This window comes from Taudactylus pleione, unplaced genomic scaffold (assembly GCF_031769625.1).
Source record: "Taudactylus pleione unplaced genomic scaffold, aTauple2 ptg000183l, whole genome shotgun sequence".
NCBI lineage: Eukaryota > Metazoa > Chordata > Amphibia > Anura > Myobatrachidae > Taudactylus > Taudactylus pleione.
The window spans coordinates 10,930,660-10,949,253 of record NW_028284585.1 but is presented as its reverse complement, the minus strand read 5'-3'; positions in this window follow the sequence as shown (position 1 = coordinate 10,949,253).

Sequence of the window (18,594 nt, the reverse complement as noted above, 5' to 3'; positions counted from 1 at the left end):
CTGATCTTGAAATTCTCCATCGCTTGCAGCGAGTTGAATGCTTAATTATCAGGGGCTGCCTGGTCCCCGGCCCTGGTGAATTAAATAATTTGCCCTGAATACTGTATATATGGTTGTTAAATATACCAGTACGAGGGTGAGTCAGAAATTATCTACACTCTGGCTGTAGAATTTGTTTTAATCACCTTTCAGAAAAGACAAATACATTATTTTTCAACATAATCTCCCTGCTTTTCAATACACTTTGTCCATCTGTCATCAAGCTTTCATATTCCCTCATTAAAAAAATTATTTAGGCTGAGCTGCGAGCCACGAATGCACCGCTGTCTTCATCTCTTCATCAGACATGAATCTTCCTCCTCTTAGGGCTTCTTTCAGAGGACCAAACAGGTGATAGTCTGATGGGGCAAGATCAGGACTATAGGGAGGATGCTTTAACACCTCAAAACAAAGTTTGTGGATAGTGTCGACATTATGAAAAGCGGTGTGTCATGCAACAACACCCTTGGATAGCAGTCATCTGCGACTTGTTTGCATTTTAGGCTTCATCTCTTCAGTGAGCATCTGACTGTAATGAGCACTGTTGATTGTTGAACCTTTTTCCTGATAATGTGCATCAATTTTACATCTGATGGTTGACTTTTGAACTTTTCTTGGTCAGCGATTGAGGATGTTTCCATTCCATACTCTGCCGTTTACTCACAGGCTCGTAGTGATGAATCCATGTCTCGCAACCAGTAATGATTCTGTTTAAGAAACTTTCATCTTCCTTAGCGTATCGGTCCAAATTTTGTTGGCAGATATCCAAATGCTTCTGTTTGTGCTCTTTCGTGAGTTGTTTCATTACCCATCTCGCACAAACCTTTTGAAACCCAAGTCTGTCATCGATTTTTGCATAGGCATAACCATGGCTGATTTGCAAATGATTTGCAATATAATCCACTGTCACTTGTCTATCCAACAGAATCAGTTCACGTGAACTCTCAATGTTCTTATTAGACATGGACGTGGACGGGGGTCCGGCTCCTTCTTCATGGCTGACACTTGTGCAACCTTCTTTGAACTTGTCTATCCATTCATACACACTTCTTTGCAACAAAACACTTTCTCCACACTGAGCACAAGGTCTTCGATAAATATGGGCACCAGACACACCTTCAGACCACAAAAAACAAATCACTGCATGCTGCTCTTCTTTCGTGCAAATCACAAGTGGGGCAGCCATTGTTTCTTGCACTGCAGTCACAAATGAACTGACATAAAATGTTCAAACCTGCACAGCAGTGACAGGGGAGACAGCGACCTTCTGTAGTACGGAAAGCGTTGATAAGCGTGTGAGGCCAACAGAAGTTTTAATATAACTGGAGTGCGGATAATTTTTGACTCACCCTCGTATAAACATAGGATCGAATCTAATAGCATGTCTGAATAAGCAGTTGAATATATGACTTGAATCACGCAAATCTTAATAGAAGAGTTGTTATTTTCAACAAACATTTAGTTTAATTTGACAGTGTAATATATTAGATATAAGGGAGATATTTATAACGTATAAGAGGCATGATATATATACAAAATAAAATAGAAATCACTACCTTACTATCATATTAGTGGATGATTAATAATTGAAATAGAGATAAAAAAAACAGTATACCACCATAACATGTTTTTTTAAGTAAGGTACATAAACTTAGACATGCATTTAAGTGAAATACTGGAACAACTTTATTTAAACACATTTTGCTCTCTTTAGATTGATTTCTAGAAATTAAATGTACAAAAGCGCATCATATTCCACCACTCTTATTTATTTTCTCTTTGGTTAGTTTCAAGTGATTTTACAGACTGTCATTAATGCACCAACCAAATTGAAACTTATCAATTAGGAAAAGGAGCAATATGTGCTCCTAGGGGGTTACCATTGCAAATGAATGAAGCACGAGATTTCGGATATGTGCTAACAACACTTCATAAAGCAATGTTATTATGAAACATAATGATCTAATGGTGCATACACACGGTATGATTAGTCAGCGATAATGATATCGCTGACTGATCTCCCTGCACCTTCCCAGTGTGCTGGATGATTGTTATCGTTCATCCAGCACACCACCAACCCACCAACGATGGCCAGCGGTCCTCAATCAACGATCGCGGGTCCCTATGTAACCTGGTCAATATCGACCAGGTTGACTTGCATGCACAGGCGATGGTCGATATTGATATCACCCAAACGTGCCCGCGCATTGCTGGTCAATTGTGGGTTGGTAGGCACCAAAAATTAATGATCTGAATGATATAGTCGATATCGTTATTCATATCGTGCATAACAGTTATTAGGGAAAAAGACAAAGTAACTATGATCTGACTTACAAACAAGTCTCAAACAAATTCTACATAGCCAAACTAATTTTAAGAATAATGTGTTACCATTTAAACCAATTAAAAAATTGATACACATTTAACACCTTTCAGGATTTAATCAAAGCATGAATTTAAATGATCCTATCTGGAATGTATAGTCACTTTGGGTCCTATGTATCATGCAGCTTATCTGGAAAATTATCTGAAAAGTATTGTATTCTATGGATTTCCACATTAATTGTTCAATTCGTTCCACATTTGTATTAAGAGATATCTGTTGTGCTCCCTCTATTTTCCCAATGCCACAGCAGTCAGTAATCATGGAGGTTCATGGGGACTGCAAATTGGACAACTGTATACAACTCAGATAACACAAATTTATGTGTTATAGTTGTATTGCTTTGCATAGGGGCCCTGTTGTAGAAGTGGTCCAAGTGACCACCAGCACCATACATACTGGTGGCAGCAGCGCCTTCACCCACCACTCACACCAATGTCACTGTGTGCCCTATGCACAGACTGCTCTGTAGCCTATCCTATTCAAATGAAAGCAAGCCCAAGGCACCTCTCCCCCACTACCAGCCATGTGCATGGTGCCACACCTGTCTCTTACATTGATGATGTCAATAAATTTTGTTTTTGTTATTGCTCAGCTTAAGCAATGATAAATCAAGATGAAGTAAAGTGCAGGTTATTTCTAGGAAGTTACACTGCACAATGATTTTATGAAAATCGGTTCAGTAGTTTTTGCTCCAACTTGGAACTATCACAAACTGCCGCACTGCTAATATTGTGCAAAGCGAACGTCGGATCAGTGTTCATTGATACTCTGCCTACCTCCTGTTCGTCATTCTGGGACTGATCTGGATTGGCTCCTGCATCCATATCCTGCTGCTGTGAACGCTGCTCCGATGTCGGTGATAGTGTTCACGTACAGTATTTCTGGTTCTAGCGTGGACTCCTGTATCCAGTCGAGTTCCCAGTATCCAGTCAGCTTTATTGTTCCTGCCATTTGTGTCATCTAGGCAGCACGGTCCGCATTAGTACTACCTGCCGCTCTTGTCATCTTGGCGGCATGGTCTGCATTCCTGCCCTCTGCCATTTGTGTCATCCAGGCGGCATTGACTGCACTCAGTGTCCAGAGTGCGCAACCGAGCATCCAGCGACTTGTGTCAACCTGGCGGCACAGGTTGCACACCAGAGTACACGATTGTGTGTACTGCCACTAGTGTCATTCCGGCAGCACTAAGCACACCTCAACGTCCTGTGTATGCAATCTTGTGTACTGCCGCTAGTGTCATCCTGGAGGCACTAAGCGCACATCAGTGTCCTGTGTATGCAATCTTGTGTACTGCCGCTAGTGTCATCCCGGTGGCACTAAGCGCATCTCAGCGTCATCTTGCCAAGTCTTCCAGCCCTCAAGGCTGCTACTCAGCCCAGAGTCTGCTACCGGAACAAAGGCCGCATCTCATCTTACTGGCCCACAGGACACAGCCAGCCAAGTCACTTCCAGCCCTGAGCAACTGCCATTTTGTGTATCATTTGCTCTCAATTTAAAAACATCTGACAAAATATCAGGACTGTAATTGTTATTATTATTTACTATTATTATTATCTTTATATAAGGGTCCACAAGTGCTTTTTAGCACTATACAAAAGAGAGTATACAACTGGATCACAAAAATAGACATTACATACAAATTGACAAATTAGAATGTTGCTCAGAATAAGCACCGTTTTAGCAGGAGATCCGGGAAGTGGCCTGTCACTTATCAAATATTGCTAATGTGTGCAACTAAAATGTCTGCATTTTATGTACAAATACAGATGTGTCCTCATATATCTAGCTTCAATATGTCACACAGCACAACTTGCCTGGCTTTAGGTAGCTGCCAGGTCCCGTGCAACTCTGCTAGCGCAGGGCCTCTTTTTTTGCTGAAAATGTGTGTAAGCCGCAATGTGATGTGACTAGAACGCACCAATTTCATATGTGACACCTGTATATCTGTGTGTGACTGAGTCTGTATATGAAGCAAAACGGATCTAATGAAAAAAGTTGCAGCTGCTGCATTGTACAGTAGCACTTCATATACAGATTCAGAGTCTCAGTCGCACACAGATATAGAAGAGTCATATATCAAATTAATCAGCAGTTGGCTGGTGCATCCTAGTTGCATTGCATTAAGACTTAGATGCATTTTTGCCAAGAAAAGATGCAAAAAAAATGTCCGGCGTTAGAAAAGTCTCACTGCACCTGGTGCGCTGAGAGGGGCTTTTTGTCTTGACTGCAGCAAAGATATGTAATGACACATCTGTAGAATGGCAGCTTTTTTATTGATTTATAGCAGTGTGCTATGGGATTTTTTCATTGGCAGATCCTATAATGGTAGCAGGTGTAAGAGGTGTGCAATGGAGGTTAGTCCACACAGTAGATTACAGTAACCAGGGATTGGTTTATTAACAGGTAGAAAGCAGGTGCAGAATAACATAGGGGTAATGTAATATGCAGCATGTACAGTATGCAGGATATCCAGCTGCAGCCAGGAGTGTATAGGGTAATGCTGGTGCCTGTAATGCACTTACATGCACCAGCAAGTGGTGGAAGAGGGATGTATGTAATATACAGCAGTGGTGACAGTGGTGTTTGGGGTCTCAGCAGTGCTATATACAGTCTCCGTCATTAGGAGACACTCGGGTCCTTTACACTGAAGGACGGAGAGGAGAACGATGCTTGGAGAACCGTGCAGCGCAGTACTGCACTTGGCAGGTCTGAGGTCACGGCCCTGGTGGCTTTGGGCCTAGTGCCCAGTCTGTAAAGTGCGGAGAGTCAGCGCGCGGAGCGCTCTCCAACATTTTCTGTGTGTATTTCAACTTTCAGTGCAGAATTATAACATCGTCACCCACATTTTCCCCAGTGCGTTTATTACTGCCCTTTTAATGATCTTTACAAGTTTATAAAAGCCACTGGAAAAAAAGAATAAACTAAAAATAGTAATGGGTTATAATAAATTAATTTTGTAAGAAGAAAACGCTCTAAGATGATAATACATTGAAATATAATAGAAAACTATAGACAGGTCTAATTGTTTAACTGATTGCTACTATTTCTATGTGGCTAATTTGTGTTACCATTTACTTTTTAACATAAAATGTTTTTATACCTACAGTAGATAGCAAGTAAGAATGTTTTGAGTAATTCATTTACTACATTCATTTAATTAATTAATATATTGATAACAATATTTAAAACATTATTAACAAAACCGTGCCCTAGTGAAATTAGTCTATTAAACTTAGTATACAAAGTTAACTTCATAAATGCTAACAACAAAATCAGCTGACTCTCTGTTTAGTTAGGTTTTCTTAGATTCTGCAATTTCTGAAGCCCAGGAAAAATATACAACACTGAGTTAAAATAAACATAAATCTGTAGCTGAGAATTTCAGGACTCCTTAGAGGCAAAGTACATACCAGACAGTTGTAAAGCTGCCATTGTGGTTCCAGTCAATAAGAATGGACACACTGTACACTCTGACCCTGGGAATCCTAGATTGGAAAGCTATATATCTGTTTCAGATAAGGGGGTCTTTAAAATAATGTATAAAAAATACCACAAAAGGCAATAATGTTCCATACCTTGAATCATAAAGCTCTCACTGGTGTTTTAACCATATTTTAGTTTACAATTGTGACCTTTAGGGGCTATTAAACCTTAGCAGGAAATTGCAAGTAATCTCTGGTTTGCAACTTGTGAAGGGATTAGTAAATCAAGCAGGTTGTCTAAGTACATTCCTTAATAAGATTAAGGGTCATCCTGAAAAGCAAAATGCAGGAGTTTTGCCTGTGATGTCTTGCAATTTACCTTAACTAAAGTGAGTGAGACCATTTGTTAAAATATGATAGATGACTACTATTGAAGCACGCACACACATTAATGATTATACTCATGCAAATTATACACATGCAACACACTCCCCAATCTACACTTACTGTACTCCGGCTGCACTTATCCGCATTCATTTTTTCCCTCCTCCGGCAGTTACAGGGGGATGGGTACGGGATGTCGGCATTCGGCATCCCGGCGGTCATAATCCCAATGCCGGCATCCTGACAGAGTTAGAATACTGACACTTTGTCGGTCTGTATCCTAACCCTTCCCCTCTCCCTACCCTAACCCTCCCTCCCCGATGCCTAATCCTAACCTTCCCCTCCAGTGCCTAAACCTAACCTCCCTCTCCCCGCACCCTAAACCTAACCCTCCCTCTTAGTGCCTAACCCTAACCCTCCCCTTAGTGCCTAACCTTAATCCTTAACCCTCATCCCAACCCTGCTACTTTCCTTCAGGATTCAGGTGTCAGTATTCCGGCGCCGGCATTCTGACTGCCGGAATCCGCGCTGTTGCCATTTTAACAGCATCTCGTTACAGTCAATAGAAGGAGACAGGACAGAGAGTACCAGAAATATTGCACCCGCAGCTATCTGGTTAAGAATCTGCTCTGGGTGCTAGGTGGGCCTAGGCTGTTTATTCACTTACACTTACACTATTATCCAGTTAAATGTTTATTTATCAGAAATAATTCAAATTAAACAGCCTATGAGTGCAGGTCTATTCCATTCCATATAGTTTCAAAAGTGAAATTCACATTTATTCAAGCCCATCAAACGTTTCAATTTTTAACAGATTTTCCTAAGAGGCATACAGACAAATGTGTACAAGGAGTTAAAATACAAGAAAAAAATTGCAAAATCAGTTAAATTAGCCATGCAAATGAAGCTTTGAATTCATTGGCTAATGCAGGTAATGAATATTATCCATGTATATATAATTAAGTGCGCAAAAATTCATGTATACCTTGTCTTAGCAGAAAAATGAACATATTGGACAAATAGTAAACAGAGAAAAAGCCCATGAACCAACATAAAACAAAAAAGAAAAAAAAAATAATAAACATATATAGAAACGATACAAACACATCATAAGTGTGTATAACTGGATTAGCGATCCATTGCATGAAATAATAGAAGCAAGAAGTAATCGCATATATAAAACAAATATATAAAACAAAAGGCACAGCAGTGACTCTATGTAAACCACAGTTGGCTTAATGTAGTACACTGGTAGATCTGTACTTACTGTACCACTGGTCAGGGATTATACAAATACTGTATTACTGTTGTGCTGGACGACCTGTGGTGCTGTAAACTGAACACATAGCATTAACCACACTGTGACTAAGGCAGTGATCACAGTAATGTGCAGTGATGCCACAAAGTGCCATAGCCATAAAGCGCTGAAGTGTGTAGTGAAATCTCAACCTCCCATCAGCCACCAAGTAACCAGTCTGACTGTTTGCAGCAGCTGTGTTGCCACAAAGTGTCATTTTGTGAGAAGTACAGTAACCAAGGACACCAGCCTTCATCATAATGTTACATTTTATGTTATTCACACACTAGGAATGGTTACTTTTATAAGCTTGCTATTTTTTGCTTACTAGTGTCCAGTGTTTAATACATATTCCCTCATAGATTTTACCAGTGATTCAACTTTAGACACCCTCTCATAAAGCGCAGGTTTGTGAATTGCATGGTCTATGTGAGGACTATTTAAGAAGCAGTAGTAACACCTCTCTGGGTATCACCACTTCCTCCTGTTTAACAACAGGGATATTGCAGAGAAATCACTGATTTCTCTTGAAGTCAGGGGTGGCTCAGGGGCAGGCAGGAAGGGCTATCACCAAGGGTGCAGTGGCCTGTGGGTGCAGCCGCAGTAACCCCGCAAGTGCTGAGGTCGCTGTCTTGCTTGGTGGCTTCCCAGTATGAGGAGTCATCCTCTCTCCTCTGACCTCCATATGATATGGAGGGACAGAGTGTTTCCCACAGTGCCTGATGACCTCCAGTGCCAGTGCTGCAGGAGAGCTGATGGTGCACTGCATTAGTGTAAGGAAGGAGAACTGGTAGCAGCTTTTCAGAGATTTCAGCAGAATGTTGATGGAGCCAGAGAGATTCCTAGCATGCCGCCCTGACAGATTTGCATCCTTACACAGCACTGCACCTAGACAAAAGAGAAGAGCTGGAGCGGAATCCCCAGAAGCCTTACAGCCTGCCTTACCCCCCGGACTCTAGCCCTGGAGGGGAGTGGGGTTGTTTGAAAATTGAAAGTGTCCAGGGATACTCAGCAGCAGCGGCCGTGGCGTGCCTCGTGTGCCTGCAATAATCATATTATGTTTTAAAATAATGTTATAAAGTAGATGTGCAAAATGTAGCCTGTTCTGGATACCTAAAGGAATAACCCATATTAGCCAGACTCATGTTAACAAATGTATGACCACAGCCACATTTTCATGCATTAGTTTTTTAGCCAGTCAGATTTTCAGAAAATGTTCACAGCAGCATGTGCTATTCTTGCTGGAGACAGCAACCTATCCACTCATGTGACTGTGTTAGTTAGAATTCGGATATTTTTCCAGAGAACCATCAACAATCAAATTTAGGGGTTCAGAGTCGAACCAAGTCCAAATTCAGAATCTTTTTGTGGTACCAAGTCGAACCGAGTCCCAGTTTGGATCTTCACGTGGTTCAGATCTCGGATTTTAAAAGTGACCTCGGGTTTTGGAGTGCATGTAAACTGGTCAAAATTACATGATTTTAGCTGTTTTTTTATTTATGTTTTTGAAACATACAGATCCAAAACACGTGAGGGTGGTTTTGCAAAACTAAAAGACGTAGATGAATCCGGATCCAAAACCAAAACTAAAACACAGCGGCGCACATCTTTACTTTAAATAGTAACTAAAATAGCTAAATTACAATTTGGAATGTAGGCAAAAAAAATTCTCAGGCTATTTCTATAGTCCCAAATTTCCGCAGACTCATCTGGACATCCAAAACTTTACTACATATCACATAATCATACAAGCATTATTGTAGCATTATAAAGATGGCCACAAAAATACTGGCATAAACACATCCATATTTCATAACATATTTCTGATTTGCAACTTTAGATTCATTTAAAAGAAAGTATAAAAAGGGTTTATGGACCCAAACCTTAAATGTTTAAAATAGGATTACGGTGAAATGTTGTGGGCTCTGATATTGTGGCAATCTACTGTTATGGAATCAAGGAAGGAATTCCAAGCCCTTTAAAAGCATGGCCAAGCTGTAAGTAAGTCGTCCTGGAAAACAGTAGGTATGCAGGTCTGAAACAGTAACCTCAGAACAACTCTGCTCTCTGATTTAATATTACAGATGTGAAATTTTCAGTCTGTTTTTAAGGTTAAACCATCTGGAAAGTTTTCTGGTACTGTGATTACTTCTGTTGCTTTTATTTTGGGTCTTCTCCAAAAGTAAACAACTATTTATTTTTAGTGTTTCTATGAAACTTTTGGGTTTCTAACCTTTCTATTTTCTGTGCATATATATATATATATATACATATAGAATTGTTTTTCCATTCTCTGAGAAATTGTAAATATAACACCGTAAGATGCACATTTATTTACTAAATTATCTTTTACAGTTTCATTTGTGATTTTGTTAAATAACATAACACATATAGAAATGTCAATTATAGGTCACTTTTCTAGAAAAGTAAACAAACCTAGACAAAAAGTCAGTGCAAAACAAAACATAAAAACAGGTGCACTTAAAACTAAATGTAACCTAAACTTTGAGGTGCTAACTCTTTAAACTCCCAGTTCAATATTTAAGCCCCAATGGTTGGGTAGTTTGTCACAACAAACCACGTTACATTTTACTCTACTGGTAAGCATTAAGATTCAATCACAGCACCTCTATGGGAAACTGACAAAAAAATTAGAAAACAGTGGTATAACCACGGGGAAGCAGGAATAGCAGCTGCTATAGGGCCCAGCAAATTTGGTGTTCCTATCTTCTTTAAGGAGCATCGGGAACAAGGATGTAATGCATCTAATACAGTCTGTCCGGCTTGATGTCACCTACTAAGGTGGTACAGAGTCTAACATGGCACCTGTGTTCATTAGGGACCCCCATAAGTACAGTAGGCATGGACTTCACTATGGACACCACACAGATCACAGTCTTCCCCTTGTGAGCACCAGAAACAGATGACAATGAGGCACAAGGACATCACTGGCAGAAAAAACGGATGACAATAACGCACGAGGTATGAAGATATCAGGAACAAGGGAGCAGGATAGTAGAATATGGATACAAGGTACCAAGAAACTGGATAATTCCAAACACAAGATACAACAGGAGCCACAGGGTGTGATTCAGAGGTGAATGCAGGCAAAGAATTGGGCACAAGCAGAGCCGGCCCAAGGCATAGGCATTCTAAGCAAATGCCTAGAGCATAGGTTCTCAAACTCGGTCCTCAGGACCCCAAACAGTGCATGTTTTCCATATCTCCACACTGAATCAAGTGAAATAATTAGCTCCACCTGTGGACCTTTTAAAATGTGTCATTGAGTAATGATTACACCTGTGCACCTGCTGGGTGACCTGTAAAACGTGAACTGTGTGGGGTCCTGAGGACCGAGTTTGAGAACCACTGGCCTAGGGCATCTGCAATTCCAGGGGGCATTCCACGCTCTGCTGGCTGCTGCAGAGATTGATAGGAGCTCAGCTCTCTGATTAGGCCAGTGGAGGGGGGTGGTGAGGGTAATTCCTCCTCTCTGTACTCTTCAGGATTCATGCAATTTACAAGGAAGTACATTTTTCTTCAGCAACCCCCGCGAGGGCCCCCCAGCACCAGCAGTGTCTGGCTACAGCTTCCCGGCTAAACAGTGAGTGGAGTGCAGTACTGCTGGGGAAACTTTAATGCTTCTGTGATGCAGTGTATCCACTGCCCCCATTTACCCCCTCACTACCTGGGGAAATGGGCATGCATTTCAGTCACTGTGCCAGCTGTTGCAACCAGCAACAACTTACATTATACAGGTACCAGCAACAACTTATATTGTCCTGTATGAGAATAGGAGGCTGTGTGCAGGATGTCAGAGGTCTGTTATGTGTGTCGGTCTGGAAAGACCACACATTGCAAAGTGGGTTAATAGAACTGCACTCTAAGGGGGTGCAGAGGGGGTTAAATGTATTGTAGCAGAACTGTCAGATCTTCTTGACAGTGACAGCTTCATATATGGGCAGGGGGAGATAAGAGAATTCTGCAACAAAGTGACACTCACCTACACATGCACAATGTTCCAAAAGCTGCCTGAATCCCCAGTTTGTTGTACTTCTATGGCTGACATTACTGTAGTCCTATGCCAGGGTGCAGAGGAGGGCTCTCTGTCATGTGCTATAATAATGTGCACTGTGTGTGCTGTATGGTAGGGGCAGAGCCTCTAGTGCCAGCTGCAGGACAATGAGCCATGAGGTTCTGCAGATATGACTTTTCCTGGTCCTGTTGGACTGCTGCAAGGACTGATCTGGTCCCCATTCTCAGAGGCTTCTCCAGCACCAAGAATGTCCCCGTTCTTAGTTAAAGATGCATATGTATGTACTGTGTCACGGCATGTGTATTATGGAGCATGTGTATGTACTGTGACATTAAACAAATAGAGACATCACACATTTGAAATGTTAATTTCGGCATTGTGAAGCAGGGGACAGGGCCATGATTACGTGATTCAGCGCAAATCGCATCACCACCCTCTCCTCACAGCTGTGAGGGTTTTTATCATTACTGCAGGGTGGGCTGGGCGAGAGGCTTGATATCTGCTGCGGGGCACCAGACAAAATTTTGCCTAGGGCACCAAATTAGCTAGGGCCGACCCTGGGCACAAGCACCTGGTGTTTTACCTCTGTGTATGTGTTAAGATGCTAGGTATATATAAGAAAAGCAGTTGCAGAGATTGAAAGATAACAGTTATTAAACTCAAGCCAATAAATCAAGATTAGTAATGCATAACGTTTATTTATAAAAAAGAAAATCACACATGTGATCTTACACAATTCACAATAAAATTGTATGTTATATACTATACTAATAATAATAAACTTGTAAAAAACTATGCACACAGCTAGGCATTAGTTCATATGTAGCTACAGTACTGATCTCTGGATATGGCTCAGAATTTTTAAGTCTTTCCTCAGAGAAATAGAAATATGTATATAGTAATAGTCTTGTATTACAAGCCACTGCTTGTTTAATAGGCTGAACGGACAATGAGTCCTTATTGTGTTACCTGCATTACCGTAATCACTAACAGAGACTATTTACTCGCAGTGTGAGTGACAGTCAGGCAGTGTGTAAGGGAGGTAACAGGAAGAGGTGGCAAACAACGCAGGTGTGTCGTGACCATTTCGGGGGCATGTCAGTTTATTATTGCTCTTTTTGATTGTAGTTTCCCTTTGTCTAAATATTATAATGTACAATACAGTAGAGAACCAAGAGAGAATTTTGACACTTCTACTTTTAAAACAAACAGTTTCTAGTTTAGATTATGACAAAAAATTTTATTGTACCCAATTTAATGATGCCGTTTGTGTAGGCAAAGTAGTCTTGTTAGTATCACTGTGGAAGTTAATGTATTAAATATTATTGCACTTGAGCAGGCATTTAAACATTACTTGGGATACAGCTTGACTATAAAACAGTAAAAAAAAGTCCTCTTCTGTAAAAATGTCATCTTTATTAAGTGTTATATTCTTTACTTTTTATTCTCCATCTTTTTAATGCAATGGGTCTGTTGCTGAGTTACTCTTAAGCCATTTTGCATTAGGGATGCTATATGTCCCGGATTTACCAGGAACGTCCCGAAATCCTGACGTGCATCCCGGCGTCCCGAACATTGAGTTCAGGACACCCTAGTGTTCCAGCTTTGAAGGGACATGGGCTGGTGGCGGACCTGGATCCTGTAAGATCCAGTCTCCGTCATCCATTGATGCAGCGCCAGTCTGAAGTAGCCATAGGGCTGCAGTAGCACCACAGTGACACGTAGCCCATTTAAAAAAGGGCACCGCAAGATGTGCGCTTTGAAATTTAAGATGGCTACAGTGAGCCAATTGCAGCTCACCGTGTTGCCTCCCCGCCCCCTTGGGCTGGCTTAAGTTCGCCAGTGCGAGGCAGTGGCATGCAGTCTGATGGAGGAGGAGGACCTTAGAAGGGCTCCTGAAGATAGAACGTCAAGGAAGTCCTGCTGAGCGCGGCCATGCAATAGAGCTTACAGGCTGTCCCCCATCAGGTGAAGATAGAAGACCCCGGAAGTCCTGGGAGGTGGTAGTCATGCAAAAGAGCTTAAAGGCCACCACCCACCAGGTGAAGATATAGTAGAAAACCCTAGAAGTACTGGGGGGAGACGGCATACAAGTCCACAAGTGCCAACCTCTGTGGCAGGCTTGCTGGGACCTGTAGGCTACCTGTAAAGAACAATAATAACTATTTCTATTAACCCCACACCCACCATCACCAGGTGTACAGGCAATAGCCCTGGGCTTTCAGCCCATGGCTAGGTGTTGCTCATGAGAGGGGAACCTATTTTAGTTTTGTGGGGTCCCCACTACCTGAAGAATTATACCCCACACTATGTGTCCCCCTGCTATGGTATTATCATCTTGGCTGGTCCAGCCCAGTGCAAGTAATTGGAAATTAGGTGGAACCCCATGTAATTTTTTCCCTTTATTTTCCAATACAAGCCCAGGCTGATAGGTCTGGGGAGGGGCTGGTTGATGAGGCGGATGGGCAGAAGACAGTAGACGGCTGGGTCAGAAGATGCATTAGTGTACCCATGGTCCCCAGCAGTCAGTCACTATTATCTCATTACATCAGCTGTGGTCAACCGTTACCATCTTCCTGCCTGCCACACCTCCATTGTACTATGCATGTCCACAAAGTGATTGGATACATGTGCATCAATGCTGAAGAGTATTGCCAAATTGATTTGAGCAGCTTCCACTTTGCTAGTTTTGCTGTGTAGAGAGGCATAGATGGAACCAGCATTTGGAGGGCATGCTGGTTCATATAGTGCTAACTGGAGTTCCCAGGGGTGACTCTCAGGTAAGATGGCTCTCAATTTGGATGTTTTTCTGTATGTGACTTTACCATGAGGCCTTATAATAGACAATTACATGGCCCAGAGTGGGTACTGTTATCATGCAGTTTAGGTACCACCAGTATCAGAGAAGCCGTGAAGTTGGCCTGGTAACTTACCATGTATTTGCAAATGCATGCAACAATATATAATTTCTATTACCATATAGTTTTCAAGTATTGTTGCAGGTACAATTTAGTGTGCTGGGGGACACCCCATTTTTGTTTATTCATTGTATAAGGGGCACTATTATCGTGGCCATTATGTGTAAGGGGCACTTCTACTGTGGGCATTGTATAAGGGGCACTGCTTTGGGCATTGCATAAGTGGCACTACTAACTACTGTGGGCATTATGTGTAAGGACCACTACTACTGTAGGTATTATGTGTATATGAGGCACTACTACTGAAGGCATTATGTGTAAGGGCACTACTACTGTGGGAATTATGTGTATAAGGGGCAGTACTGTGATCATTGTGTATAAGGGATACTACTGTGGGCATTGTGTGTATAAGAGGCACTATTGTGTGGCATTATGTGTAAAAGGGGACCTAGTGTGGGTATTTTGTGTATAAGGGGCACTACCACTGTGGTATTATATGTATAAGGGTCACTACCACTGTGGCATTATGTGTATAAGGGGCACTACCACTGTGGCATTATGTGTATAAGGGTCACTACCACTGTGCCATTATGTGTATAAGGGGCAATACTACTGTGTGTCGTAATATGAATAAATTACACTACTATATGTTATATGTGAATCAGGAGCACTATGTGATGTGTAATGCAGTGTAATGTAAATAAGATTGTGCTACTGTATGGCGTAATTTGAATTGGGGGTGCTATTTTGTGGCCACGCCGCTTTCTTGCAAGATGATGTCCCTTTTTTGCAGCACTGTCCCTTTTTTTAATAATGGGAGATAGAGCACAAATTTACAGCTCTGTATATGGGCGTTAATACAATTTTACATGCACTTTCTATTCATAAATGTTGGCCATTTTGCAAATCACTCTACATCAGATGTAATGTTTTTTGACATACAGTAGAAAAGGAAAAGTGCAGAAATTACAAAACTTACCCATAAGTTATACCATCAGTTATACCATCATGGCAGCTTTATAAAGAGGGTGAATGGATTGATATTAATGATATAATAGTAATACTGTAGTAATACTGTATGCACCTGTATGCACTCGACATATTCCAATTCGCCCCAGCCCCAACCCACTTCGCCCTGTTATACTTACGCTGTGTTGGTGCTGCAGGGTTCTTCTCTCCTTGGGTGCCCTGTCTCCATTACAAGCAGTGGGAGCCATTGGGGGGCACATGTCGAAAGCAGAACTGACAATCACCTATTATTACATAGATTTGGGCAGAATATATTTCTTTGTGGTAAATTAGGGGGTATTTTTAGAGCATAAACTATCTGATTTATTCCGCTTACTGTACTCTGATGATATGTAAACCCAGGTTCTCATTTACAGTCTATGCTCAGTTATAGTTATATGCAAGTAGTCACTACACAGCCAAACAGGAAAGCAATGCACTTAAAACCATAAAAATGACAAACGACATGCATAAAAGGCTTAAAGAACTTTGTCCTTGCTGTTATTACTGGTTTATGTAGTATATTTACAGTAAAAACAAATATTGTCACCAGAGCCTAACTAGACTTTTTGGTGCCCTGTTCCAGAGAGAGCATTGGCGCCCCCTATATTTTAAATAGTGACATTAGATAGTACACCTGAAAAAGGGCGTTGGCCTCATGGGGAAGGGCAAGGGAAGATATAGAGGAGGCCAGGAGATGCTGGGGATAAAGGAAGAGGAAGCTACAAGTGAGAATGATAATAAACAGGAAAACTGGCAGGCCCAAACAGCACCCCCTGCCCTGCGGTGCCCTGTGCCATGGCACTGGTCACACTAACCTAGTTACGGCCCTGATTGTCACACTAATGGCGAAGAGACACAATAGCCACAAGAGACACAGCTAAGTAGCCGGCCGATAAAGCATTAAATGGAATTCAAACTCATGTAATATTGCAGAAAAATCCAGGAAAATGTAACGTGTGCATTGATGTATGTATGTGCCTGGTAGGCAACCAACGGCTAAAGAGAGACAGATTTTTGCTTTGCTCATGCCTATTGTAAATTGCCTCCATTGTCTTGGTAAACACTTGTGATGAAAGACTTGGAGCCAAGACTGTAAATATAGGGTGGAGTAAATATTATGTCCACATTCTGTTATAACTTTAAAATGAGTTACACATTTTTCCTCAAGCAGGGACCAGACATGCCAGGTTGATAGTCTGCATACTGATTGTTTAATGATTTCTCAGAGATACAGATTTTATTAATAATTTTGTTTGGTTTCAAACCAAGAAAACTGTATCTTCTTGGCATTTTGTTGTTGTTTTAAAAAATAGTTCTTTCAATTCAAAACTTTCTTATGAAATATTTTAAAATTAATTAATTTTATATATTAACATTAATTTATATAGCACCAGCATATTTGTTTTCACTGTACATTTTGATTAAGTATAAAAAAATTCATATTTAGGTAAAAATATATTGTATATCAATGGACATTTTAACATTTACTCTTTGACTCCTAGTAAGTAAGCATAGATGAGCACAGACACATGTTATAATTTGCCTGAATTACTGTAATACGTATAAGAGCAATTTATAATACATATTGAGGTGGAGTGCCCTTTGAACTGGAAATGGTGATCTGTAGGCCAGTCTACTGCTCAGTACAACAACAGTTTTATTTTGTTATTTCATGTTACATATGGGATTGCAGCATTAATAGCTGTTTTGGACATATATTTTTCACATAATCAAAATCTACCTGGCAATCCATAAGAAAAAGGTCTTGTATCCCAATCTATGGTCTTTGGGTACTGAGATCCAGCTGGTTGCCATTATGTTTTACCTATTAATGAAACATTGCCTAACAATGTGACCCACAGACAGCTATGCATTGAGCCGTGCTTTAAAGTCTTCTTAGCTTTCATGTTAAATCTATACTTTTGTGTAGGTTATGTAAAAATTGAAAATTAGGAAAAAATTGTTCGAAATTTTAAAGTGTAAATATTGTCCACAGGGTAGAATTGTATGTGTGCAAAAATGGGATGCACCGCAGCTATAAACATGAGTTCGAGTAACTCTTTGATGCTAATTAACCCTTATCCTCTCAGCTTATTCCAGAAATCATATGACCAATGGGCCTGATTCAGCGAGGATCACAACTGCTAATATGCACGCAATCGCATCGCAGTGTGCTTGAGCGAACCAGCTACTGCGATCGGGACTGTGATTGCAGTGACTACGCAGACCCATCGCAGAGTGATTGACAAGAAGTTCCGTTTGTAAGTAGTGACGTGGGGGTGGTCAGCGAAACGCAGGTGTGTCAGGGTGTTTAAACGCCGTTACATGGGCTGGCATAAATTATACACTGCGATGCCTTATGCAGCCTGAGTACTCAAAGCGTGCAACGCGGTTAGCAATTCCTACGTAAGGTCAGAGCTTGTGCAAGTGTGCGTGAGGCAGCCATGGTACTCAAAGTTATCAATGATTTTGCAGTCTTGCTAAGGATCACGGATGTGTGTAAGGTAAAGGGGGCTTCCTTACGTTAGGCTGCGTATGGCATTGCGATTGTAATCATTACCATATCTACTCAGTCAGACTACGTGCGTAATTGCTATTGCAACCGCAATAGCGATCCTTGCTGAATCAGGCCCAGTATCCTTACCTTTCAGATGCATACAGATATTACCTGCAATGAAAATAATTAGTAAGTTCCTAGAAACCAAATATAACATATATCATTGATTATTTTATATGAATATTATGGTCATTATCTTTAAAACTGCTTATAAACCATATTTATTTTTTTCTATGAAAACATCACCTTAGTTTTAACATATATTTATCACCTTTAAGCATTAAGTAACATCGCACTCTGCCCTCAGTAGATATTAATGGAGATATTTTTATTTTGTTGGCTTAAAAATTTTCAAATCAAATCCCAATGTGTCATTTCAATGCCAAAACACATGGAAATAGATACAGTTCCCAGAATCTCCTAAAATGGAATTTGCAAAGATATGTCTAAAATGTTATAAAATATGACACAATCCAAAAATACACTTAATCACGTTAGTTGATAACAATTCTCATGCCACCTACATAATTTTAGTTCAGGAATC